Genomic DNA, 12,227 nt, shown 5'->3' with positions numbered 1-12,227 from the left:
CCTGTTTTTGCTCTGACCAGTCTTCCTCTATGAGTTTCTGTTTAAATTCGCCAAATGACATTTGCTCTGTATCCAAATTTAGGCCCCATCTTCTCAGATCGCCAGCTAATGCACTAATTTGGTTCAAAAATGGTTCAAAAATAGTTCAAATGGCTCTGAGCATTATGGGACTAACATCTGTGGTCATCAGTCCCCTAGAACTTAGAACTACTTAACCTAACTGACCTAAGGACATCACACACATTCATGCCCGAGGCAGGATTCGAACCTGCGACCATAGCGGTCACGCGGTTCCAGACTGAAGAGCCTAGAACCGCACGGCCACTCCGGCTGGCAGCTAATGTGCTAATGACCACATGTATCTTTTCCTGGTCCGTTACATAATCAGGAAAATTCCTTTCACAATTTTTCAAAAAATCTGATGGGTGCCATCCAGTACATCTTTTTGTCAGACCGAATAATTCTTTGCCCTCTAGCAATTTATTACACGTTATTCTGTCAGTGATGTAATTCGGTTTTTCTCTTATTTTCCGTTCAAGGTCGTTCACTTTACCTTGAATTTGGAAAGTTCTACTTTTCGCATGTTTTTACTTGTTTAATCAGTGCCTTTTCGGGATCATTGTTTGTCTGAATTGAGAAACTTCTGTTTTACATTTGTTTCTATTTTGGGTTTGAGGCCGAAAACCTATTCATCAACGTTTGTTACAACCAGAGGCTCTACAGCGTCTCTAGTCTTCATTGTTACGGTATCGAATCTATCGTTGATATCATTAATCTGTTCCTGTATAGTTGCGACATTGTTATTGATAGTATCTATTTCAGTTTTTAAATAACTGATAGCATTACTCACAACACCTATTTTTGAGTCATCCGATCTCTTCACTGATTTTAACACCTTGTGTTTTAAATCTGATTGTTAATATTACTACCTTGTGCTGCAGTTTGTGCAGACAACATTTTTAACAAATCGTTCATGCTCAGTGGTTTTTCACTACCTTGTTGTAAGGTGACCTCACATTCAGATTCTACTTCTCTTGTTTCACTCGGCTCTCTTTAGACTTTCGATGAATTGAACATATCCACTGATTAGTTAACATAACCACTGTCTTCCTTTGTGTCGTCCTTCATACCTTGTTTTATATACTACTGGCTCATCATCTGAATTTTATCGTTGGGTGCGTATGGTCCATACCAGTATGCATTACATATCTGAATGTACGATATCTGCGAAGCTGTGGCGAAGGTTATTGGCAGGTGAAATGGCGTCTAACTGTACTCTCAGCTCTTGATATGCAAATGCTCTATAAAATCTCTTCTTGACATCGGATTTTCAACATATAAGAGCCATTCCATTATTTCTTGGGTACCAAATAATAGCCAAATTCACATCCAAGTCAAATCCCTTCTAATGCAGCTTCCAATCGCCTCCCTTAACACCTTCGAGGTGCACCATGCTAAGGCTAGCAACACTCTGCATGCCGTTCACACAAAGGAGCCGCTCAGTTCGACCGCCAAACCCACCTTTTACATCACGCCATGCCACTTCCGTTGCGGAGGGACTTTCCTACAGCGGTTACATGTTACAAATACAAGTGCCCTAAACATGAACCAGCTTTTAACAAACATACTCCTTTCATAAACATATTCATATTATAATAATTTAGAATTTCATCATATTATTTTGCTATCTTCATATATACATTACAAAACTCTAATTTTCTTGCCATACATAAGGAGTTCAAACAACACAAAACGCTCACTTCATAAATTGCAGATACACATTTATGTAAAATAAACCTGTTTGCAGCTAGGGCGTCGATTTAATTATCATTTCATTCTAGATAAGCTGCAGAGTCATCAATGGTATCTATTCTTTCGGGAACAGATACATCCTTCATATACAGTTAAAATAAACCTTCTCCTAATGTCACACAGTAAGTGGCCTCTACGACCTCTAGATGCCTGTAATAAGAATTCTAAAACACAGTATATAACGCAGTGCTGCATCAGCGTTGCGTATGTGGAAGTCGTCGGCTGTAGACATCCCACAGAGCAATGAGCTCGGAAATTAACACTGAAATATAACTCCTTCATCGCTGTAGGATACTTCATCCAAACAGCACAGACAGACTTGCACTAACAAGGGATTTAAAGTAAAATTCCTACAACAGCGGTAAAACTAGAATGAATTCCTGTTGGTGTATTATACATATCGTACATTGTTAGGATCACAGGCGTATGGACACAGTCTTTGTCAACTATCGACGCAGCTTTCTTTACCTGCAGTAGTGCAGCAATGTGTATAGACACGATCGTAGAACTGTCGAATGTCCTTTCATGCGATAGTATTCCGTGTTTGTTCTGCGCGCTGTAGAAATTTGAATGGGGAGTTTACAGTAGTTTAAAGTCGACCTGATATCTTACTACGGTATCAAACACATGCTTAGTAGAAGGTCACTATAAGGACACATATCGACCTGGTTTGTACGGTAGTGAGTAGAATACAATCACAGTAGTTCCTATTTTCACCACTGATGAGATAGCTTTCTGAGATTATGAGATCGCTTCTGAGACATCTTAACCTATTCGCAGACATGCCAACTTAAACATGGCAGACTGAGGAGGTGGTCAAAGTATCTCCAGCAATTTGATATAGAGATAAATTAAAACTTTGAGCATAGCTGCTAAGGTACAGTGACCGTGTCAGAATTATATTAGAACAAATAAGCCCTCGGTCACAAATATCAAGTCAAAATTGACCAGCTTTCGACGCTACTCTGAGCGTCGTCTTCAGAATTAGACTAACTGTTCTAAAACATATTAAGTATATAATACATTAATGAAATAAAAGTTTGTACTGACTGGAAAAAGATGCCCGCATCTCGTGGTCGTGCGGTAGCGTCCTCGCTTCCCACGCCCGGGTTCCCGGGTTCGATTCCCGGCGGGGTCAGGGATTTTCTCTGCCTCGTGATGGCTGGGTGTTGTGTGATGTCCTTAGGTTAGTTAGGTTTAAGTAGTCCTAAGTTCTCGGGGACTGATGACCATAGATGTTAAGTCCCATAGTGCTCAGAGCCAGTTTTTTGGAAAAAGATGCAGTACTTACAAGTCACATACTAAAAAATATCTAAGCCGGAAAGGCGACGTTTCATGAATAGTTGTAAGTAAGATGGCGAGCCGCTAAGGGCTGCTCGTACTTTAGTGAACAAGGGTTGCAACCAGACTGAGGTGCCCACCTATGCCCTGAGGTGGGCACCTCAGTCTTATTGCAACCCTTGTTCACTAAAGTACGAGCAGCCCTTAGCGGCTCGCCATCTTACTTACAACTATTCATGACGTCGCCTTTCCGGCTTAGATATTTTTTAGTATGTGACTTGTAAGTACTGCATCTTTTTCCAGTCAGTACAAACTTTAATTTCATCAATGTATTATATACTTAATATGTTTTAGAACAGTTAGTCTAATTCTGAAGACGACGCTCATAGTAGCGTCGAAACCTGGACAATTTTGACTTAATATTTGTGACCGAGGGCTTATTTGTTCTAATATAGAGATAAAGTACATCAGAGAACATTGGTAGCAGATGTGTTTTCTAGAAATGTGAAAGAAAACGGGCAGAAATCAGATCCCTTAGGACAATGGGAATGGAGTAATGTTTTTTGGCAACAATACTATTACAGGAAGAAGGATCGCTTAAACGCAATTGTAAAAACCTCAGCAGGAAACAAAAACAAGATGGCAACATTAAATTGGTAAAATGCTGGCTAGGTCACCCAGATTTTCCGAAAATAGTGGAATATTAAAAAATATATCAGGATATTCTATTTAGGTGAAGAAAGAATAATGAAGAAAAATGGTGTATCTGTTTTTCAGAACAACATGTGAGCTTGTTAATAGATTACATGAATGGAAAGTATGGGCATTATGGAGCCAGAAAATGCATTGCAAAATTGAATGAGGTCATAATTTTTGATAACATGTGGCATAGAGTGCAGGAAAGGCTAGAATCTTGTGATGGATGTCAGAAGGTATGAGCAAATAATAGAACCATAAAGGGACAAATGTATTCTGCAGAACCACAAAACTAGATTTCATAACTGTGGACCTTTTTGGCCCTTTACCACTTTTAAGGGGGGTTGTGAGTACGTATTGGTACTGGTGGATGAATTTACGAAGCATGTGAGGTTTTATCTAATAAAAAAGGCAAATTCCAAAGTGATTGTCAGTAAACTAGAGAAAGATTATTTTGTAAATATTGGAGTGCCAAAAGCCATCTTATCAGATAATGGGACACAGTTTGTATCCAAGCGGTCTGAGGAATGTTTGAACAAAAGATATATAGAACATGTAAGGATTTCAGCCTATTTTCCCCAGGGAAAAATGTGTGGAAGATAATGAAAGAACTGAATCGTCTCTGCAGAACGTATTCTCACAAGTAGCACTCAGCTTGGGCCAACTACTTGGAATATTTTGAAGAAGTAATGTCGTGGGACTAGGGCCTCCCGTCAGGCAGACTGTTCGCTGGGTGCAATTCTTTCGGTTTGACGCCACTTCTGCGACTTGCGCGTCGATGGGGATGAAATGATGATGATTAGGACAACACAACACCAAGTCCCTTGTTGTTGTTGTTGTGATCTTCAGTCCTGAGACTGGTTTGATGCAGCTCTCCATGCTGCTCTATCCTGTGCAAGCTGCTTCATCTCCCAGTACCTACTGCAACCTACATCCTTCTGAATATGCTTAGTGTATTCATCTCTTGGTCTCCCTCTACGATTTTTACCTTCCGCGTTGCCCTCCAATACTAAATTGGTGATCCCTTGATGCCCCAGAACATGTCCTACCAACCGATCCCTTCTTCTGGTCAAGTTGTGCCACAAACTTCTCTTCTCTCCAGTCCTATTCAATACTTCCTCATTAGTTATGTGATCTACCCATCTAATCTTCAGCATTCTTCTGTAACCCAGTTCCTTAGGGGAGAAAATATCCGCCCCAGCCGGGAATCGAATCCAGGCCCTTAGGATTGACATTCTGTCACACTGACCAGTCAGCTACTGAAGGTGAACAAGAAGTAATTAATCACCTGAAACATGAAGCAACTGGTTTTGCACCTGTATAGTTAATGTGTGGAATCAGACCAAATAACTTATTATTTGACCTAGTTGAATTTCCTACTCTTATGGAAATGGCCATGGAACAAAAAAAGAGGATAGCATGGGCGAATATTAGAAAAAAGTCTCTGAAGAGAAAAAGAAGGCAAGATGCGAGTGTGTGTCTGACAAGTTTTCAAGTAGGTGATCTAGTGCTGGTGAAAACAAAGGAAAAATCTAAAAAACTTATCACTGAAACCAAAAGGTTAACAGATGAATAAGTGGGACCCTTTAGGATTGTGACCGAACCTCATGCCAATGGCTATAAATTAGAATATGTCCAATCGCACAGACTTCTAGGATTGCGAAACATCATTGACTTAAAGAGGGACATACAAAAGGTCGATGGGGACAGTAGCAATTAACAAGCCTCAGAGGACGTGCATTCCTTGCGTCATCAGGTGTTTGACGAACACCAGGGATCCCGAGCTGTTGGCAATGTTATTTATTTTACTTTCATATTGTCTGCCTAACTCTTTATCATTCAGAACTTTTGTTATCTTCTTTCCTTCTTCCCAGTCATAGAAAAGAATGTGGTAAAGAGGCATAATTAGCCTCAGGGGACGTGCATTCTTTGTGTTGTCTGGTGTTTGACGAACACCAGGCACCCCGAATTGTTGGCAACATTATTTTGTTTTCGTTTCGTATTGGCAACCTAACTCTTCGTCATTCACAACTTTTTGCTATATTTTTTCCTTCTTCCCTATCGTAGTGGGAAATGGAGATAAAAGTAGATAAAGAGAATAGAGGCATCAGAAAATAAGAGAGTGAGAGAGTGAGTAAAAAAGTTTTTGAAGTAGATGGCTAAAAAACTAACACGTGTGGATGTGGAATGAAAGTAATGAAAAAAAAAAGAATAATGCAAGTAATAAAGTAATGTGACTATGTAATAAGTGATTTTTTAACAAATTTTGAAATATGTAGAAATGTTGTAAGATGTTTGGAGTAAAGGAATAAGGTATGTGCTTATTAGAAATAAGTCAATTATATGTATATATATAATAAACATCATATATATATATATATATATATATATATATATATATATATGTTTGTTTGAGGGACACAGAAATTGGCATAAGTAATTTTCAATAATTTTGCATTCTCTTTTGCTTATATTCTGTAAAGTCTTGAAATTTAAATACTAACTGTAAAGGAAATATTTTTTCTGAAAGGAAAAATTAATAGAGAAAATGTTTGAAATAAGTACTGCTTTCAGCAGGAACTTGCTTAAGTAATCTCTCACTAAGAAAGGCATAAAATGCTTTGTTGAAAAAAGAGTGAAGTAGGAGCACCAGTTTGGGTACTATTCGTAATTTTGAATAAGGATTAATCCTTTTTTTACCGAAATTAATTAGTACTATATGGACTGTGATAAACAAGATGCTGAATGGCAATTAATATAGAGTTGTCTTGGAAAAAAGCGACTATGATAAATATACTTGTGTAAAGTTAGGATGCAAACATTAAGAATGGAGACTTAATAGTACTGGATTTTGCAGGTACGAAAATTTGAAAAACCCGATACGAGAATATGAGAAACCCGATCTAGGACTGAGGGCTGGACGCTGTACCACAGTGATGTGCCTTTAAAGTAATCCAAGTGTAAACGTGAAAAAGAAAGTTGTTATCCCCATATGTTTCAACAAAAAGTAAAGTGTATATATATAAAGGACGCTCCCCAAAGCGATTAAAATAATATATTAGATTTTATAAACGCTAACATAGCGACTTGCAAAATGTTTGATTCTGTTCAAAACTATGTAGAAATGTGTAAAATAATTCTTCATAGGAAAATTTAATTCCAAGGTAAATTTGAATATTTGCTGATGTAAATGGTTTGATTTTTTTTGAAAAATGTTAAAAGGCGGAATTTTGTATGAAAGATATTAATTCTAAAAAAAGGAAATTTCGTAAATTAATTTTGTTACTCACTTTCAAGTCCAAGCCTTTGGAATTTGATGTCACATTGTGAAAAGAAAACTTTAATGTAATTTTTGATATTTTGTTCACCTGAAAAATTTACTTTTTGTAAATAGCAACAACTTTTATTAGAAGCCCCACAGTTAAATGAGTTGGTGTAGTTAAGGAGTTCAGTATTAACATTACCATTGCAAGAATCTCAAATGCACTCAGGAATAATTTTAGGTTCTTAGGGGGTGGTAACGTAGCAAGTTATTACGAGATAACATTCGCTGCAGTAAGGCATGCGGCCATGTAGCACACTGGTTTCAGGATGGCTACGTTTTTTCTTCGCTCTGACTCACAGTGCAGCTGATATTACCAGCCGTGAGAACGGTCTCAAGTACCATTCAGTCGGTACGCAAATTCATACCCCCCTATGAATCTAAATAAACCACAGTAATTATCATCCGATTTTGTTCAAACTTGGAACGCAGTCTTTTGTTATTAAGAAAGAACAATAACCAAAAGTCGCCATGTAGCACAGTGGTTTCAGGATGGCTACGTTTTTTCTTCGCTCTGACTCACAGTGCAGCTGATATTACCAGCCGTGAGAACGGTCTCAAGTACCATTCAGTCGGTACGCAAATTCATACCCCCCTATGAATCTAAATAAACCATAGTAATTATCATCCGATTTTGTTCAAACTTGGAACGCAGTCTTTTGTTATTAAGAAAGAACAATAACCAAAAGTCGCCATGTAGCACAGTGGTTTCAGGATGGCTACGTTTTTTCTTCGCTCTGACTCACAGTGCAGCTGATATTACCAGCCGTGAGAACGGTCTCAAGTACCATTCAGTCGGTACGCAAATTCATACCCCCCTATGAATCTAAATAAACCATAGTAATTATCATCCGATTTTGTTCAAACTTGGAACGCAGTCTTTTGTTATTAAGAAAGAACAATAACCAAAAGTCGCCATGTAGCACAGTGGTTTCAGGATGGCTACGTTTTTTCTTCGCTCTGACTCACAGTGCAGCTGATATTACCAGCCGTGAGAACGGTCTCAAGTACCATTCAGTCGGTACGCAAATTCATACCCCCCTATGAATCTAAATAAACCATAGTAATTATCATCCGATTTTGTTCAAACTTGGAACGCAGTCTTTTGTTGTTAAGAAAGAACAATAACCAAAAGTCGCCATGTAGCACAGTGGTTTCAGGATGGCTACGTTTTTTCTTCGCTCTGACTCACAGTGCAGCTGATATTACCAGCCGTGAGAACGGTCTCAAGTACCATTCAGTCGGTACGCAAATTCATACCCCCCTATGAATCTAAATAAACCATAGTAATTATCATCCGATTTTGTTCAAACTTGGAACGCAGTCTTTTGTTATTAAGAAAGAACAATAACCAAAAGTCGCCATGTAGCACAGTGGTTTCAGGATGGCTACGTTTTTTCTTCGCTCTGACTCACAGTGCAGCTGATATTACCAGCCGTGAGAACGGTCTCAAGTACCATTCAGTCGGTACGCAAATTCATACCCCCCTATGAATCTAAATAAACCATCGTAATTATCATCCGATTTTGTTCAAACTTGGAACGCAATCTTTTGTTATTAAGAAAGAACAATAACCAAAAGTCTTTTATTATCAACTGAACTCATAACAAAGCACACAGTATATAAAATCACTTAACTGGAATTTTCTAATCAAAACATTAATTACTCTACGTTATGTAGTATAAAAATCATTCAAAATTATTATTTGCTTATTATTTCTTGGTGTGAATACATGGGAATGAATGAGACAGTGTGTGTGGGACATACGTTAAAATTTAATGTCATTTTATGTAAAACCTTATAAAATTGAACCGTGGGAAAATTGTGATGCAACGACGATGCTGATGGCGTACGTCGTTGTGTGCTTGCTTTTGTAAGAGAGCAGCCATAATAAAAGCCTGAAGCGGGAAAAGTTTCTATATTACTTAAAGAACATTTTGCATTTTGTTCTTTATTATTAAACAATATATTAGAAATTGAAATTGTAATGATGTAAATGACTATCTGATTAATGGTTGGCTAAAGCAAGTTTTGCCGAGTGAGTGATCTGGAAGGATAATTCTGATTAGTCGTTCAGATCAATGGCCAATCAGAATTAAGCGGTTCCCACGCACACAAAATTAGATAGGCCGAGAGGAGAGGAGCATAGAGAGAGTCGCTCGCTAACCTACTTCCGAGTTCCACCATGTTAGATGTGTCCGTGAAAATAATACACTACTGACCATTAAAATTGCTACACCAAGAAGAAATGCAGATGATAAACGGGCATTCATTGGACAAATATATTATACTAGAACTGACATGTGATTAGATTTTCACGCAATTTGGGTGCAGAGATTCTGAGAAATCAGTACCCAGAACAACCACCTCTAGCCGTAATAACGGCCTTGATACGCCTGGGCGTTGAGTCAAACAGAGCTTGGATGGCGTGTACAGGTACAGCTGCCCATGCAGCTTCAACACGATACCACAGTTCATCAAGAGCAGTGACTTGCATATTGTGACGAGCCAGTTGCTCGGCCACCATTGACCAGACGTTTTCAGTTGGTGAGAGATCTGGAGAATGTGCTGCCCAGGACAGCAGTCGAACATTTTCTGTATCCAGAAAGGGCCGTACAGGACCTGCAACAGGCGGTCGTGCATTATCCTACTGAAATGTAGGGGTTCGCAATGCGAACAAGAGGTGACCGAGACGTGTAACCAATGGCACCCCAAACCTTCACGCCGGGTGATACGCCAGTATGGTGATGACGATTACACGCTTGCAATGTGCGTTCACCGCAATATCGCCAAACACAGATGCGACCATCATGGTGTTGTAAACAGAAGCTGGATTCACCCGAAAAAATGACGTTTTGCCATCGCGCACCCAGGTTCGTCGTTGAGTACAGCATCACAGGCGCTCCTGTCAGTGATGCAGCGTCAAGGGTAACCGCAGCCATGGTCTCCGAGCTGATAGTCCATGCTGCTGCAAACGTCGTCGAACTGTTCGTGCAGATGGTTGTTGTCTCGCAAACGTCCCCATCTGTTGACTCACGGATCGAGACGTGGCTGCACGACCCGTTACAGCCACGCGGATAAGATGCCTGTCATCTCGACTGCTAGTGATACGAGGCCGTTGGGATACAGCACGGCGTTCTGTATTACCCTCCTGAACCCACCGATTGCATATTCTGCTAACAGTCATTGGATCTCGGCCAACGCGAGCCGCATTGTCGCTATACGATAAACCGCAATCGTGATAGGCTACAATCCGACCTTTATCAAAGTCGGAAACGTGATGGTACGCATTTCACTTCCTTACGCGAGGCATCACAACAACGTTTCACCAGGCAATGCCGGTCAATTGCTGTTTGTGTTTGAGAAATCAGTTGGAAACTTTCCTCATGTGAACACGTTGTAGGGGTCGCCACCGGCGCCAGTCTTGTGTGAATGCTCTGAAAAGCTAGTCATTTGCATATCACAGCATCTTCTTCCTGTCGGTTAAATTTCATGTCTGTAGCACGTCATCTACGTTGTGTAGCAATTTTAATGGCCAGTAGTGTAAATCCATGTTATTTCTATCTTTGGGAGATGTTGAAAGGTAAGGTGTTTGCAACCAATCCCCACACGCTCGAAGAGTTGGAAGACAGGGTTGGGATAGTCATTTCCAAGATTTCGGCAGACGAAATTTGTCGAATATTTGCTAGTGTGTTCAGGAGGTGTCAGGCTGCTCTTACCACAGAAGGACAACACTTTGAGTGCCTACTGTAAATAAAGGTAAGCTGAAGTTAATCAGATGGTAACGTTGTTGATATTTAACTCGGAGATGCGCGCGCACAGCCAACTACCGCCAGACGCCAGATCAGTGTCTGAAAGTCTGAGAGTCGGACGCGGCGGTGGCCGGTGGATGCGGTGGCCGCGCGTGAACCACAGACCCCCCACCCCACCCCCCACCCCCCGTCTTTCGTGAGACACCACATGCTTACATAATGCGACTTGTACGACTCATGATTGGTTAACTGAAAGTCATTGTAACAAAATTTAGAATTTAGTGAAGCAAACTACACTCCTGGAAATTGAAATAAGAACACCGTCAATTCATTGTCCCAGGAAGGGGAAACTTTATTGACACATTCCTGGGGTCAGATACATCACATGATCACACTGACAGAACCACAGGCACATAGACACAGGCAACAGAGCATGCACAATGTCGGCACTAGTACAGTGTATATCCACCTTTCGCAGCAATGCAGGCTGCTATTCTCCCATGGAGACGATCGTAGAGATGCTGGATGTAGTCCTGTGGAACGGCTTGCCATGCCATTTCCACCTGGCGCCTCAGTTGGACCAGCGTTCGTGCTGGACGTGCAGACCGCGTGAGACGACGCTTCATCCAGTCCCAAACATGCTCAATGGGGGACAGATCCGGAGATCTTGCTGGCCAGGGTAGTTGACTTACACCTTCTAGAGCACGTTGGGTGGCACGGGATACATGCGGACGTGCATTGTCCTGTTGGAACAGCAAGTTCCATTGCCGGTCTAGGAATGGTAGAACGATGGGTTCGATGACGGTTTGGATGTACCGTGCACTATTCAGTGTCCCCTCGACGATCACCAGTGGTGTACGGCCAGTGTAGGAGATCGCTCCCCACACCATGATGCCGGGTGTTGGCCCTGTGTGCCTCGGTCGTAAGCAGTCCTGATTGTGGCGCTCACCTGCACGGCGCCAAACACGCATACGACCATCATTGGCACCAAGGCAGAAGCGACTCTCATCGCTGAAGACGACACGTCTCCATTCGTCCCTCCATTCACGCCTGTCGCGACACCACTGGAGGCGGGCTGCACGATGTTGGGGCGTGAGCGGAAGACGGCCTAACGGTGTGCGGGACCGTAGCCCAGCTTCATGGAGACGGTTGCGAATGGTCCTCGCCGATACCCCAGGAGCAACAGTGTCCCTAATTTGCTGGGAAGTGGCGGTGCGGTCCCCTACGGCACTGCGTAGGATCCTACGGTCTTGGCGTGCATCCGTGCGTCGCTGCGGTCCGGTCCCAGGTCGACGGGCACGTGCACCTTCCGCCGACCACTGGCGACAACATCGATGTACTGTGGAGACCTCACGCCCCACGTG

Source organism: Schistocerca cancellata, chromosome 2 (genome assembly GCF_023864275.1).
Source record: "Schistocerca cancellata isolate TAMUIC-IGC-003103 chromosome 2, iqSchCanc2.1, whole genome shotgun sequence".
NCBI classification, from domain to species: Eukaryota; Metazoa; Arthropoda; class Insecta; order Orthoptera; family Acrididae; genus Schistocerca; species Schistocerca cancellata.
Note: the sequence above shows the minus strand (reverse complement) of the source record.